Source organism: Cygnus olor, chromosome 15, assembly GCF_009769625.2.
Source record: "Cygnus olor isolate bCygOlo1 chromosome 15, bCygOlo1.pri.v2, whole genome shotgun sequence".
Taxonomy (NCBI): domain Eukaryota; kingdom Metazoa; phylum Chordata; class Aves; order Anseriformes; family Anatidae; genus Cygnus; species Cygnus olor.
Window position 1 is genome coordinate 1,559,077 of NC_049183.1, and position 16,062 is coordinate 1,575,138.

At 40.4% G+C, this 16,062-nt stretch overlaps 1 long non-coding RNA gene across 1 annotated transcript; it reads right to left on the reverse strand.

The window, feature by feature from the left end:
* Positions 1-3,493: 3,493 nt before the first annotated feature.
* LOC121078491 lies at positions 3,494-15,104 on the reverse strand. Its single transcript, XR_005824606.1, has 3 exons — positions 14,698-15,104; positions 4,411-4,517; positions 3,494-3,756 (listed from the first exon to the last, which is right to left on the reverse strand). It is a non-coding gene; the product is annotated as an uncharacterized LOC121078491 (long non-coding RNA).
* Between the last annotated feature and the right edge of the window lie 958 nt (positions 15,105-16,062).

Sequence of the window (16,062 nt, forward strand, 5' to 3'; positions counted from 1 at the left end):
CAGAGCTAGACATTTAGTTTTTGCCATGTTCCGCGGCACCTATCAGGTGTCCTGGAAAGACTGAAATTTGGCCACTTAAGTGAGTTGGCTCAGCAAGCACAGTTTTTATCTGGGTTGGATAAGCCACGCTGTTGACAGGCCTTTGAGTCCCAAGTGCTTCTGGCCCAAACTAGTGAGAGCAACTCTAGGGACTTTGGGAATTTAATCCCTGCCACAAGCCTGGCAGGAGCAAAGCTCCCCCTTTTCCGTCTCCCCTCGCAGGTGGAAAGCCTACTGACAATGTACTTGTAGCAAAGCGAAATCATGTGAAAGTGGACAGCAGGTGTAAATAAATATTAAGAAGTCGCTTTACTGCAGGAAGTCTAAAACAGACAGTGCCCCCCCACCGTCTTAAAAATTGGAGTTAGCTTCCCAAAGAGTAAAAATTTATGTCATCCCCACACCGAACTCAGAATTTGCTCCTAGGAAGCTAAACATTAGTAAACGTAAAAGGAAAAGCTCAAACTTGTGAGAACATGCTGACATTACATACTCCTTGCTTTGTATCAGGCTGTTTCACACTATTCCAGTCTTTTTGGGAGAGTGGAAGACTTTGTTGATCCCTATACTCTAGGTATAAATCATAGGAATTCCATAGACATTACCTAAGAAACTCTGACTGCTGTAAAACTTCACTTGAGAATGCTACAGGATCAGTTACCCCATAGAAAGGTATGCAAAATCCCAGCATTTCATCCTGTAACAACAAGGTTAGCAGACTGAGAACTGAGGTCTGTGTGCCATGGAGGTAGCCTCGAAAAAAGTCTACTTTTCCCTCTCTTTACCTCATTGTAATTGTTACTAAAATAATTAAACAAAACCGAAGTCACAGAGAGGCAGTGAGAATTACTAGGATTTGTAGTGAGTTTTGAAACATTCGAAAAGAAAAGCACTATTCTAGTCCTGACTACCAACATCCACCATGAGAAAACCACCAAATATTACTATTACACAGAGCCATAGATTGCTGAAGACAACAGGTGGTGTAAGAGATGGGATGAATGTTAACTACCTGAACTAGCAAGAGAAACACCTTTTTCACTGACATAGCCTACAGCACGTTTGGAGGCAGTAGTTTGTTTTCTCCAGAGCAATGGTGACATTTTAGATCATCTTCTATGCTATAAATGGAATACTGTGAACTGCTGAACATTTGCTACCTGGAAGACCATTTCCTGTTGCCTGAGTCATTAACTTTCTTGGATGACATTGCCACATCTGTAATGAAAAGATGTTATGTGCTGCTAATTTATGAGGCTACTCTAGTGCTGATATTTTAAACTACTCAGGTGTGAATAGCAAAGGCTGGCTGGTATTTGAAATCTCTTTGGCAATATTAGCTCACTGTGGATGGTATTTAAAATCACTCTGGCACTCTGGGGCATCAGAGGCCCCAGAACAGTCGTGGCCACTGCAGGAGCTGAGATAATATTTCCCAAGGCTAATACTTTATTTCCACTGATAGGAAAGGAGTGCTTGGAAAGAAGAATTTAACAGGCCTGATGGTTCTCAGATTAGTGCTTTGAAGAAAATGTGTACAATGATGTTCCTGTAGCAAATGAAACCACAGACTTGGATTTTTCTTCTAACAATAGATGGGGAGGAAGCAAAACTCACATCTGTAAGAAAGGCAGAACGGGGCAACAAAAGGCGGTTCTCGCTTTACAAAGTAGAAAATGCAACCATTTTCTGTAGGTCCTATTGTAAGCCTTTAGGGGTCCATTATTGCCACCTAGTGTGAGTTTGAATATAATATAAGCAACAAAATTGTACCCACTCAGTGTTCTTTGAGCCCGATAAACTCCACTGAAAGTAGGTCAGCTCCTTTGGAAACATCTGCAGGCTTGGATCTAGAAATACCTGCCGGCTGCGGTTTCTGTCTGCTACATCATGTTGCTATACCATTTGAGTGTCCAAATTATTGCATACTTCTAATATCACCACTTACCTTCTTGATGCTGATTGTTCTATGTATTGGGATGACTTGGAAAAAAAATCAATCCCTATCCATATTTTAACAGATGATTCAGTGTCCAGTAGAAACACGTGCTCATGCAAATTCTACTGTGCTGATTTTAGAACTACAGCTAATACATTTTAAAAATCTAAACAAGATGAGCTAAACAGCGTGTGAGGCTGTCAAAACACTCAAGGACAGCTTTGTTTCAAGGAAACGTCTGTAGCTGCATGTCATCCATGTATGCTGGCAATCAATAAACATGAGAACAGGAAATCAAAAAGTCTCTTGGGTAACACCAGTGCTCACCCCTTTGGCTGGGAGGAAGAACAGTCCTCTCCTAACTAATCCTAATTCCCTTCTTTCAAAATACTGAATGTAAATGAGTTTGGCTGCAGATAATGATCTTTCCATTATTAGTAACACCCTGAATAGATTCAGACCCTAGTTGGGAATTTAACTCCTGTGGACTTGGCTTGGCAGGATCTATTCTTAATAGAACCTGCTCAGCACAGAGTGCGAAATGACTTCATAGTCCTCTCCAGGGGCACTGACAGGCCTGCATGCTTCATCACAGTCTATTACACACTCAAATTCACTGAGTTGAAAATCTGTGGGCAATATATATTACTTCAAAATATCCATGAAGCGCCTCGATCTGCCTGGAATTATTACCCGGTAATCCTGAATGTATTTGCTGACAGAAAATAAGGACTCAGTATGAAATCCTTTTCTTCTGCGTTGTTTCTACAGCTGCCCAGGGATTCCCAAGGTAGAGGCTGAACCAGAAGTTTTCAGTTTCATGACACACAATTTTACAGTGTAAATTAACTGACCAGACTGAATTGCACTGGAAATGGCAACAGGGAGCCTCCTTAGACAGATCAGAGCAAGAAACCTAGCTAGGGGTAGATCCTTTCAAGCTTCACCGAAATGGCTAAGATTTGTCAGTTAAGGTTACCAGCACAGAATAAACCACAGGTCCTTCAGTCCGACCCAAATATTTCTGGTTTGTGTATCCTCTAAGCACTGGGAGACACAATACCTAGATACTCCCATCAGTGGAGAGAAAAGGCATTGCCACTTGGGATGCAGGCTCCCTGGAGCTGTCCATCTTTCCACATTGGCCATCTCAGCAAAAAGCCTCCTTGTCCATCACATTCAGGAAACTGCTGAAGTTACACGGCATAAATATGGGCCTAAGTTTTCCAAACTGGCCTCCCACAGGAAGATAATGTTTAAGGGGACAAATAGTCTTGAGTAGGACTTGTAGCATTTTTTCATCCAAGTTTTTTCAGCATGAGTCATATCCTCACAGGAATTGAAATTTGTTTTAAATACAGATTTTCATGAAGGCATATTTTAAATGATAATCATTTCAATATGGTTTAAATGTTTTTCAGAATACGTTTCTATTTTTTTATGAAACATGTGAAAAGTTATTGTACTTAATATCCATTTAATATTCTAGAAATTTTAACATAGAAAGTGCAACATCATACTTAAATCATCCATAATTCCTTTTCCTCACAAAATTTCCTTTGGGGGAAAAGAAACAACAGCACCTGTGCTCATCCTGCCCTTGGAATATAAAGCTATAAAACTGTGGAATTTTCTAAAAGTCAGACAAGGAAGTGCTGGCAACATCTTCCCTGTTATTTGTGCTTTTGAAAACATATAGTTCATGCAGTTCAATAGATTTCCATCAATTTGATCAGATGACATTGTCATCTAATGAATCCCGGTACAAATTTTTGTGCCTGCAACAAAGAATTAGCTGAAGATTGAGGCTTCCTTTAGTTAATTGTATTATAAAGACAACCCATTTTTTAATAATGTTTCTTGGGGTAATAAATCTACAGTGACCTTAACCATGATTTTTTCTGTCAGTTGAAAAACATAATCTTCATTCATGGTTAGCCAGGTGATTTAGTGTGTTCTTCAACTGCCCGGCAACAGATTATTTCATTTATGTCTTCCATTTATTCTTCCAACATTGCTGATCCAGATAATAAAGAATAAGGTTCACAGCTATTATCTCTGGTTAATCCGTCATAATTGTCTACGTCTTAAATTAGGGATATTATGCTGAATTGCATTTAATACAGTAGAGCTTTGCTGTGTGCATCAGACAATCCCCTCCACCCTCACCCCCCAAAAAATGACCTTGACTGACAGAAAAGCCATTCTAGATTCCAAATCACTAAAAATATCTCATATAGAAGTATTATGCAGATGCAGACAATAGTCCTTGTCTTTCTGTATTACTGTTGGTTTCCAAAATACATTGACAACAATACTTTTAAATGAATACACTCCCTTGCAGTAGGAAGAATGCTATAAGTAACAGACGTTGCCACCAGCTGGAGTTTGCACACAGACACTGGCATTGTGTTATGTCCTTCATTACTCACCTAAATTATGTTCTGCTCCCCTTTACCAATGATCATTGCTGAAACATGTTTTGTTCCAAAGGATGTTCCAAAGGCCTCATTTCCAAAGTAGATTGAAGAAATGGAACCTTAAAAAAAAAAAGAAGACAACCAGGTTAGTAGGTTTAGTTCAAGACTAAATAGATCCAAATAGCTCCAGGACTTTTGCTCCTGCAGTTACACAACAGCCACAGATGACGTCAAAACACTGAACAGCAATCTTACAGCATCACAGCATGGCTGAGGCCAGAGGCCCCCCCGGGCCCATCTGCTCCCCCTGCCCCAGCAGGGCCACCCCGAGCAGGGGGCCCAGGCCCGTGTCCAGGCGGCTTTGGGAGATCTCCAAGGAGGAGACTCCACAGCCTCTGTGGGCAACCTGGGCCAGGGCTCCGATACCCGCACAGCACAGAAGTGCCTCCTGGTGCTCAGAGGGAGCTTCCTGTGCTCTGGTTTTTGCCCACTGCCTCTGGGCCTGGCCGTGGGCACTGCTGAGCAGAGCCTGGCTCCCCCCTGAGCCTTCTCTTCTCCTGGCTGAACAGCCCCAGCTCTCTCAGCCTTTCCTCATCTGATAGATGCTCCCATCCCTTAATCATCTCAAGGGTCCTTTGCTGGACTCTCTCCAGTAGCTCTGTATCTTTCAACGCTGAAATCATTCCTTTTTTTTTTTTTTTTTTCCCCTGACAATTACAGAACACAAGTAGAATAGGCAATGATCGTATCAAGAGCACAACAAAAAAGTTAGAAAACAGGAGAATAGATGCCCACCAACTTGAAGCAATGATGTCGGGAAAGACCATAATTTCTTGTTCTACCTCAACAAGAAACTTAACAGCACACAAAACATTTTGCTTTAAAAATGCCCTCCAGTGCCTGCATGGAGTATCTATCGGAAGGTGACACTTTCCTTCTCTTGTGATCGGTTGCGTGCCCTGGGAAATGTAAAAATATCACCAAGGTATGCATAAGAGAGAAGTTAATTAGTTTAACTTCCCGATGGGAATATATTAACAGTGTAATAAGATGCTCAAAGACTATCTTTATGATTGTCCCTGCCAAAATAGTTGCTGGAAATCTTTTCTTTTTTAATGCAAGAAGTTTTATCCTCCATATGGAGATCCAGATGCTGACTATGATCTTTGTGTGGCAGAGGTCAGTGCAAACATCCAGCCTCTACACCTCAGCGAGATGACTTCTGAGACTGTTGCTGGAAGACTCCTGTGTCAGGATCAATACCTATAAACCACTTTATACTAAATTCCTCCATGAAGCTAAAGGGAACCTTTCCCTGTATTAATACACCATGATTTGATGAAGAAAATTTTTATTTTTTTTTAACTGCCACTCAATGCTTTTTTTTTTTTTTAAACTCTTGTGTGGACAAGTTCAAATGTAATTTGTCCTGCACAGTCATTGCCCAAAGTGGACAACATAATTAATCATCTATCTTTATGTACCTGTGACTTAAAATGACTTTTAGCTAAATACTCTTACCCTAGCTCTCCCCTTGATTAATCCTGAAACATGTAAGCATAAATTTTATTACCAGGTCTCTCCTGTCAGCCGGAATGTCACACTGGAATTTACTGAAAAAAAATCATGGTATGTTGATTTCCCCACTGTTCTATAAAATGTCATTTATTTTCCTTTTGAAATATATTTTGAAATAGATTTTTGGATAGCTGGGATGGCCAGTGTGATATTTCCTTCTGAACAGCTTTCTAAAATTATACATAAAACATTTGCCCTGATTAAAAACTGAATATGAGGGATGTAGAATTACATTCCCCTATAATAAAACCTTAAATCAACTTTCAGTTTCTTTATAACTGCCCAGACCAAGAAAAATCTTCTTGAAAAGCCCCACTACCCTTCGGATCATCATTTAAGAGGACACTGTCTCCTAGGCTATTTATACTTTTATCTGTAACTGATGGAAATCTGTGGGTAGGACACAGTCTAGTTTCTATTTCCCCACTTTTTAAAGAAAGCCAAACCACTCTACTTAGCTGACTCTTTCTCTCCAAGAAATGCATTACGTAAACACTAAGGAAATTAAGCCTTTGAGCAGTACACACAGCAGTGTGTTGATTTATGTCATTCCAGGTTTACAAATGAGAAGGACAGCAAAGTCGTCTTTTTTAAATACAAAGGCATAGTGGCAAATTTCCAAGGATTTCAGGAGATCAAGCAGCCCTTTTCAATGCCAGAGTTTTTCAGATTTCCGTAACATTGTCTTGGCTGATTCAGTCTCTTCATTAGTAATTGCTTGCATTAAACAATCACAAAAACATTGGAAGATATCAAGATAAATGTCTGTCAAAATAAAAATTTCAAAATTAAAAATAAAATGAAATTAAAAGCCAGCTGTCAGTGCACATCCCCAAGCTCCCATATTATTTTGCTGATTCATTTATTAGGTTATTCATTAAACAAACATCTTTTTTAAGGCCTTTCTGGTGCAAAATAAATTGACTTGACACATAAATTGTTTCCATTTTGCAGCTTTTCTAAAAGATTAAATCTTGTTGCCAAAATAGCAAGCATTAAAAATGACAAAAGAAAAGGAAACAACAACAAAAATAACTGAGTGAGGAAGAGAGACTTGCTGCTTTCCAACACCCACTGATCACAGCAGACTTGCCCAGAATCCAGGATCTTCAAACAGACTCATATCTCATGTTGGGAAATGTTTTTTTTCTTCCCTGAGTGAGTAGGTCCATAGGTCCATTTCAATGACCACCACATTTATTTTATTATGAGTAGTTTAAACAAACTTAACACTTTTTTATTATTATGATCCTAATAATCAGCAACAACACGGTCAGAAACTCCTTTGACAATCTTTCCCTTAACTGTTTCACAACAAAAACAAAGTTGTAATATGAATTTCCGGTCATCTGGTCACAGTTTGGCTGTACTAGAAAATCAGACCTGGTGCCACAACTGAAGGGAAAACCCACAACAGCAGTCTGAGTTTTCTATTCTGCTGTAACAGCACCATCCATACAGCTGCTTGTGCTAAGAAAGTTGTTAGAATAATGGTACAAACATCGTGGTGCAGCTCATTTTCCTGTTGATCCATGAATGGGTATATGGATACATTCTATTAAGCCCTCTGTGTTTGCATTTACCACTTTCATAGCACTGTTACAGCTTAAAAACTGGATAACCCTCTTCTTGCACAAGAACTGCTTGGTTTGGAATAGTGTACTTCTAAATGTTATTTATTTTGAATGAAAGAGCTAATAGTTCTTTAAAATCTTCAAGAACTTTAAGTATTTACCAATTATCTGATACATTTCAATTACTTTAACTTGCCAGAAGTACAATCCTATTATTCCCAAGCTGCTGTCTGGTTCTCATGACTTGGTAAACTGTCACACTGCACGTTATACATCTCCTATCACTGTTGTTCCAACGACTTTTATATGTACTCTGCTTCTTCCCAAGCACTATTTTACTCTGAGACACTGATATTATCAGTGTCTTTTCAAATCAATTCATGTCCTGCTCCACTCGATAAACATATTAATCCATAGGAGTCCTTTATCCTTCCTTATTGGTGATTAACCAATTACACATTATTGATGATTTTTCATTCTGTAAAAATTTAAACGACAAACAAGAGTTGTTGTGACAGCCAACTTAACCATCTAGCACCATCTTGAGGTTAAACTGATCTTGACATTTTAAAATAAATGGACATTGCTTGATCATAAACTCTCCAGAAGTTCTAGAGTACTGTGGATACATATTCTTTAATGAAAAAATAATAATTAATGAGTTAAGACAAACATCCTGCAGATTTTTTTTCTCTGCTACCCTATATTGACTTTAAGACATTTCTGTTAGTTCTGCTAGTAATTAAGTTTAAATTTGTATTCCAAAGGAGAAGTTAGATACTACATGATTTTGTTTTGAAGCCCTGCTAGACAGTGTACTCAGGAGTGAGTTAATGAAATTCTAAGGTTACGACTGCACAGACAAGTTCACCCATAAGTATTTTCCTTGGGCTTCATTCTGTAGTTTACTTATGTGCAAAAACCATATGTTTACAAAGCATGCCTTATTCTAAATGATACTGGGCCACCTAGATACAAACACCTAGTAAAATCAATTTCTTTCCAACTGAAAATATCTGGGTAGGACTAGGTAAGATATTTTGAAGTTTTGAAACATAATAAAAATATCAGATAAAGCTATTGAGTTACAAGCTTTTTCACTGCTCACCTCATGTTTGAAGCCGATCATGACACTGGAACAGATTTGGGATGAGGAGCACGGCACAATTATGACTTGGAATGGAAAGGGGATGAAGGCTGGAATTTCTTCAAGAAAGCCAGGCAACAGCAAGGAAACCATGCTGAGTTTCTCTAAATAGATGCAGGTGTAACAAACTTGCCAACTTGGAAACTTCCCAAAAATATGTATATGTAACTGTTCATTCGCTGAGGTGATATGCTCTGGGGCAGACACAGCTATTAAATATATTTGTAAAAATATTTTTTGTTGTTTTTTTACCACAGTGGCCAGGTTGAGCTCCTGCTGGGCTTTATAGCCTTCCTGATTTTCTCTCTGCATATGCTGGCAACTTCCTTGTACTCTCCCCGAGCTGCCTGCCCCTTCTTCCACCGGACATAAACTTTTTCTCCCAGACACTCGCCAAAAGTTCCCTGTTCAGCCATGCTGGTCTTCCTCTCTGCCGACTCATCTCGCTGCACACAGGGACACCCTGCTCCTGTGCCTTGAAGGCTTCCTTCTTGAGGAGCATCCAGCCTTCCTCCACCCCTCTGCCCTTCAGGACTGCATCCCAAGGGACTCTCCCTGAACAGTTCCTGAACATTTCAACGTCTGCCGTCCAGAAGCCCAAGGTAGCAGTTTTAATGCCCCCCCCCCACACCCCTCCTGACTTCACCAAGAATAAAGAACTTCGCCATTTTGTGGTCTCTCTGCCCAAGATAGCTTCTTCTAATCTACTTCCCAGTTACCCATCGTCCCAGGACAGTGCCCCCTCAACACAGTAAAACAGCTATATCTGACGCTCTTTTGAACTTAGATGAGACAGCAAGATGAATTGAATGGCACTGAACATTCCCCTGTTGATAGGTTTTGTCAAAATACTTGCAGCAGCTCTTCAAACTTTCAAGTGACAGTATTATGGGAGATTCCATACATGAAAGCCTCTTCCCAAGGCAGCTGTTCAAAACATCATGTAAATAACAAGCAAGGGTATAAACAGAGTGACACATTCAGAGTCTGTAACTGCCTGTCCTGTTAATTCACACTGCACTCAGAATACGTAAAACAGGAATGTGGGACAGCAGCAGACAGTAGCAGGTCTAAAACCCCAGACTGAAAAGTGGATCTGGATCTCCCCTTAGTCCATCCTGCAACTTATAGCTTGAAAGATGATACTGTCTAGAAACTAGATCTATTTCTGGTTCTGCCCCAATCTCCTTTTAACTCCTACACACCTCCTGGCTCCCTCCCTACTTCTTCTGTCACATCAATAAAGGCTGTATATTTTCCAGAGCAGCAGCTGTGATCAGGTACTACACTGGAGAATGGGACCTGGTCTCCTGAATCACATAGGTACTTTGACTAGCTTGTCATGAACTCCCAAATCTTCAGACTGAAGGAATCCTCATGTTTTCGAAAGTCTGTGCCTCTTCATCCCATCAATGTTTTGTAACTTACGGATGAAGGAGCTAGGAAGAGCACAAGCACACACGAAAACTAGCTCAAATTAGCGTTACTGGGATAAACTTGACATTTGTTACCTATAGACATTTCTTGGTTATGGCCATGCCAATCTAATTCTTTCCTAATTGCTCAACTTAGACACTGAAAATTAAAATTAGTTTTCCTGCTCCAATGGCTCTTGTTCCTTCATTGCACTTGACACCCAAAACACCAGCCTGGCTGAGTGTTTTAATTCCAAACAACTCCTAATTAGTGCTCTATTCTGTTATATAAACAACCACACTGAAAACAACAAAAAGTTGCGTGCAACAACAGAAGCTTGGAGCTCCCCAGACAGTGGAGTAAAATGCTCTGTAGTCTTTATTGAGATAATTGATTTGATGCCTATTACGTTTGCTAAAAGGCAAATGCACTCTTTCACATTGCAGTTTGTCTCCAAACAGGTTACTTCATTTTGCTGAAAGCTTTAGACCACATATATTTAGCAAAACAAAAGACGATATGTAGGTCAGATCATGTGCAGGAAGCAAAAGGGCAGCTACAAGAGTTAGTTACACTGCAACGTGTCTGCTTTAAGGACCAGTGGAGCAGTAACTGAGCTCTTACTGAGAACTAATTTCTTGTTCGAGCTGATGATTGGTGGTACTGAGTCATGGACACCCATATCATGGCAGGACAGTTTGCAGAAGGCCAAGAGTATATCCCAGTGTGCAGACACTAGAGCAGAGAAATGTTATTCCAGGACTTTTTCCCTTCACTTTTTTTTCCCTGATGGTCAGTGCTTGGCCACAACTGGAGCTGCGACACCAGGTGGAATGAACATCTGCTACAAGGGAGTATGGAAAAGTTACTGTCTTGATGCCTAGTTTCATTTGTTTTCTTTCTTCTTTTTCTTTTTTTTTTTTTTTTGGGTGTGTGTGGGGGTAATTGTCTTTCCTTTTTATTGAATGATGTATGCTTTCAGAAGCAGGGGAGAGTGGAACATGCTTTATTTACTGTAACTACCACAGCAAATCTCACCCTTACCAGAAATACCAGGGAGGCTTCTATCATCTGCTTCCTGTATATGGTACACCATTCAGTTCCCTGAAAATTACAGCCCATCAGTCTAATTTGAATATGCAGGCTTTACAGAAGAATATTTGAGTAAAGTGCAATGTACATGTGATACACAGAAGGTCAGATTAAATTAATTAGCTAATTCCTTTTCTCTGGTCTTAAGCTCTTTGGTTCCTCACCCAGATCAAAGGAGTTCTAATGACTACTTCTCCGTAAGCATTCAGAGATTTTTATGGTACCATAAAGACAGAAATGTACCAGATGTCGCCTGTTGAATAAATTGGCTGCAGTTGTGCATGCAAAAAGAAAAACAGCAGAAATAGATCTGAGTCCTTTGTCATCACATATCTCAAAAAAATCTCCACTATACTGAGATCCACTCAAACACAGGTTACCCTTCTCAAACTGCTCCTTTAATTACTGCATGAGAACACCATTCAATTGGAGAGCCCACCCCACTTACAAAACCTAAGGATCCACACACACCACTCCACCAACTACCAATGCATAGCCACATCTGCTGACGACTGCTTCTAATTAATGCATATTAATAACAGTATCATAACATTTAGCCACAGTGATTCCAGACAGCATCCCTATTCAGATGTTGCATATTTAGTTGTTAAAGTTAGGCATGTATTTCCGTGGGTTTTTTTTGGACTTGTGTCCTAAATACTGTTGCAAAAATGGGTATCATAGATCTGACCTGGAACCCACCAAAAGTTTTCAGGTTCTTCTTGTGACTTTCAGCAGGCAGCAGCTCAGACCTTATTGTCATTTGGAGTAGCAGATGAAAGCACAGTGTTTGATATGGATCAGTATAAATTAACGTTATTTGTGGGATTACAGGGAGCCCAGACTTCAGTTTTATGCCATCAGCATCAAATGTCCCGCCCCAGCACCATTCTGGGACTGCAGTCCAGAGCGACAGGGGGCAACAACAGACCTTTGACAGAAGTATTTCTGAAAGGCCTCTTCTTCTCCTAATATCCCCTGTAAATGACTGTGTTCAGCCCTGCCTACTTGATATCTAACTGAATATTTGCAGCTAATGAGTATTTTTCTTGCTGACATTACACTTTTCCACCTCTGACTATAACCTTCATAAGCTTCATCTGAAGCCTCTGAGGTGAAGAGCATGCAAGCTGAGGATCAGATGAGTGTTCCCCTGAAGGAAGCTCTCATTATCATAGTGCCAAGAACAGCAAGCTAATCACATAGCCATTAATAACATTGAAAGCCCCCTGCCAATTAATTTCATGGGAAGAGATATAACTTGTGTGCTAACAAAATGTATCAGGCAAAAATATCACGCTCTGTCGAGAGAAGGCATGAAACGATGCTTTTCAACTGCCAAATGTTTTCAAAGCTCAACTTGAAACAAGTGACAGAGCACTAGTTATTGTACAACAGACTGCATGGTTGCCATGAAAACCAAAAGTTTTGGGAATCTTAGCTATCATTAGGATCCTCACTGGCACACTGAATCTCAATAGTTGCAGCGTACAAAACAGGAACCCCAGTGGCACCATCTACCCAGTAATTTGAATGTAGCTGTGTAGGAGGCTAATATTTCAAGCAGAGTCTGTGTATATGTTCAGGGTAAATCTATGAGCCTAATAAGCTGTAAAAATGTGTATCATCTGTCCTTCATGGGTAAGACTAATATCCTCTGATGATCATTTATAAAATGGGTTATGAATCCTAAAATTTAAAAATGTTGTGAAAAGCAATAAAACAACAAAATAATTCTGAACAAGAATATAAAAATAATGTGTGATAATATCTCCCTTACTGCAGCCAGATTTTATTTTTAAGTTGCCTTTTAAAAATGTCTATTGCAAAGAATAAAAACTGTTGGGATGTGATAATACCAAACAGCACTAACCAAGAAAAAAAAAGTCCAAGTTTAAAACAAAACAACAACAACGAAGTGAAAAAACTAGGGGCTACCCTAGTAGCAGTGCTGTTCAGACAGTTCCTCAAAAAGGCCTCAGATATCCTTCTGGCAACCCTGAAATCCAACCCCATTCTTTAACAGCCTGTGGAGTACGACACCAACTGTGCTCCCATATGTAAACCATGGCATCAGGCTTTGCTATGGAGAGAAGTCAATGACATATACATGTTCCTGAGCTTCAAATATTTCTACTGCACTGGAAGATGGCACCATTTCTTGGCTATAAAGGGTCATGATTTTTGAGGGGATATGAATTCTTATTGTATCTATAAATAACCTACATTTATTATCCGTACTGGTTTTGTTTCAGAAAGAGAGAGCTCTCAAAGCTTGAATTTCCTAATTCTAAAGGCACCATAAATAAATTAAAATACATAGTCTGTGGAGGCTGAGGTTACTGACCAAGTTGAGTACCTGAAGAATTTCATTTCCAACAAAAATGTTACCCTAAAAGGATCAGGACATATCTAACAGTCTTTGCCAGTCTGTGAAATCCAAACACTATATTACAGCTTTTAGGTTATGCACTTCACTGCAGCTTGCTACTGAAAATCTGGCATATCTTCTGTCTGACATTTATTAGATATAAACTGCTGTTTCTCATTGTCGTAAAATATAAAAGGCATGATGGAAAAATATATAATATGAGAAAGACGTTGCTTTACAGAACAACCACAGAGAGATTCTGCATCCATTTCATAAGCAGAAACCAGAGATTTCCAAAACACGTTACTTGCATTTGCAAAAACTGTATCAAAAATAGAATTACTTTTCTCTGATTCGTTGAAAAATAGTAAGAAAATGATCTTGAATGCTCAGTATGATAACAGATAAATCATGAGATAGAGTACAAATGGCTTTTTTACAGACCATAAAAACAGAAAAAGAAAAGGAAGCCTATGTTCTTAATTTATAGTTTATACACAGAGGAAAATGCATTAACATGCAGGGCTACAATATGAAAGGGGTATCTTAAAAGACTGGTGCTATTCTGGAAGATAATTTCCTAGATGAAAAGGGTTGCATCAATGTGCTAGGAAATCTATATTAAATATTACCTTGAGAGATAAAGACTAATTCCTCCTTCAGCTTAAAAATTGTAATAGTTAAAACCAATCATCCTGTTGCATTTTTATGTGCAAGGAAAATAAAGTCTATAATACCATGCTTTTAAAGAAACAATTCCACAAAGCTAAAAATATGATTGCTGGAGTGAATTTAACAGAAGAGTATGAGTAAGAACAGGTTACAGCGCTATTATTTCTCCAAGTGCTACAAAACAATAATCAAGGAAAGCTACTAATTTTAAAAGATTCACTGTACAGATGAAAGAATCCACACAGTAATAAGAAAAGAATACTTAATAAATTACAAAAATACAGCAGCACATATAAATCACGCGGTAGAGACTGTAGAAAATTGAGAGAAGGCCAGAAGAGGAAAATCACTAGCCAGCACAATTAAGCCCAATAGGAGCTTTTTAAAAATACATGAAGCAACATAAACTATACTAAGATTCTTATTTAAATATTTTGAATGGTAGTCACCTCTAAAAGAGCTTGATGTTTGTCCAAATTTGTCCCTATTTATCTAAGGAACCAAATTCAGTGGTTTAGTTCTCAGAAATACTGCATTTAGACAGCAGGTGGGTACTCAACACTTCTGAAAATAAGGCCATTAACTCTGCTTTTCAAGGACAGCTTGTGCAGTATTCCAAAATATTTCTATGCCTAGAAGAGTTACATTCCTATCTTCATCCTTACCCTCCTACGTATCTTTAAAATGTGCCCCATACAAACCAAGTTCAGCTGCTTGCTTTTGAAAATCGTGATTCAGGTATGGTGATTTAACAAGGATGGGCAGCTAAGCACCACACAGCTGCTCTCTCACTTCCCCTCCTCAGAAGGAAAGGGGAGAAGAACAGCTCCTGGTCTGAGACAGCAACAGGGAGATCACTCACCAGTTACCATCACAGGCAAAAGAAACTCTGCATAAAGGATATTAATTTAAATTGTTGCCTACTGACAACAGACAAGGGCAATAAGAACTAAAGGCAATCCAAAAACACTTTATTCCCCTCCCATCCAACATCTACCTTCCCTCTACCCCCCAAGTGCCACAGGGGAATTGGGGGCTGCGGTCAGCCCATGAAGCTTCATCTCCGCCACTCCTTCACAGTCACTCTCTGCCCCTGCTCCCCGTGGGGTCCCTCCCACGGGATGCCGTCCTTCCCGAACTGATCCTGCGGGGGCTGCCCACAGGCAGCAGATCTTCAAGAACTGCTCCAACATGGCTCCGTACCACGGGGTCCATCCTTCAGGAGCAAACTGCTCCAGCACGGGTCCCCCACGGGCAGCAGCTCCCACCAGAGCCCCTGCTCCTGCGTGGGCTCCTCTCCATGGGCTGCAGCTCCTGCGGGGGCTCTCCATGGGCCGCAGCCTCCTCCAGGCCACATCCACCTGCTCCACCGGGGGCTCCTCCACAGGCTGCAGCATGGAGATCTGCTCCATGTGGGACCCATGGGCTGCAGGGGGACAGCCTGCTCCACCAGGGGCCTCTCCACAGGCCGCAGGGGAACCTCTCAGCTCTGGTGCCTGGAGCACCTCCTGCCCTCTTCCTACACTACCCCGGGTGTCTGCAGGGCCGGTTCTCTCACCTTTTGTCACCCTTCTCTCCCAGCTGCTGTAGCACAGCAGGTTTTTTTCCACTTTCTTCACTCTGCTCTTCCAGAAGCCCAGCCTGCATCTCTCCCAGCCCAGCTCTGGCCAGCAGTAGGTCACTTTGGAGCCAGCTGGAGCTGGCTCTGCTCTGGCATGGGGCAGCTGCTGGGCTCCTCTCACAGGGGCCATCCCTGCAACTCCCCTGCTACCAAGCCCATACTACGTAAAACCAATATATCGTGGTTTCAAGAC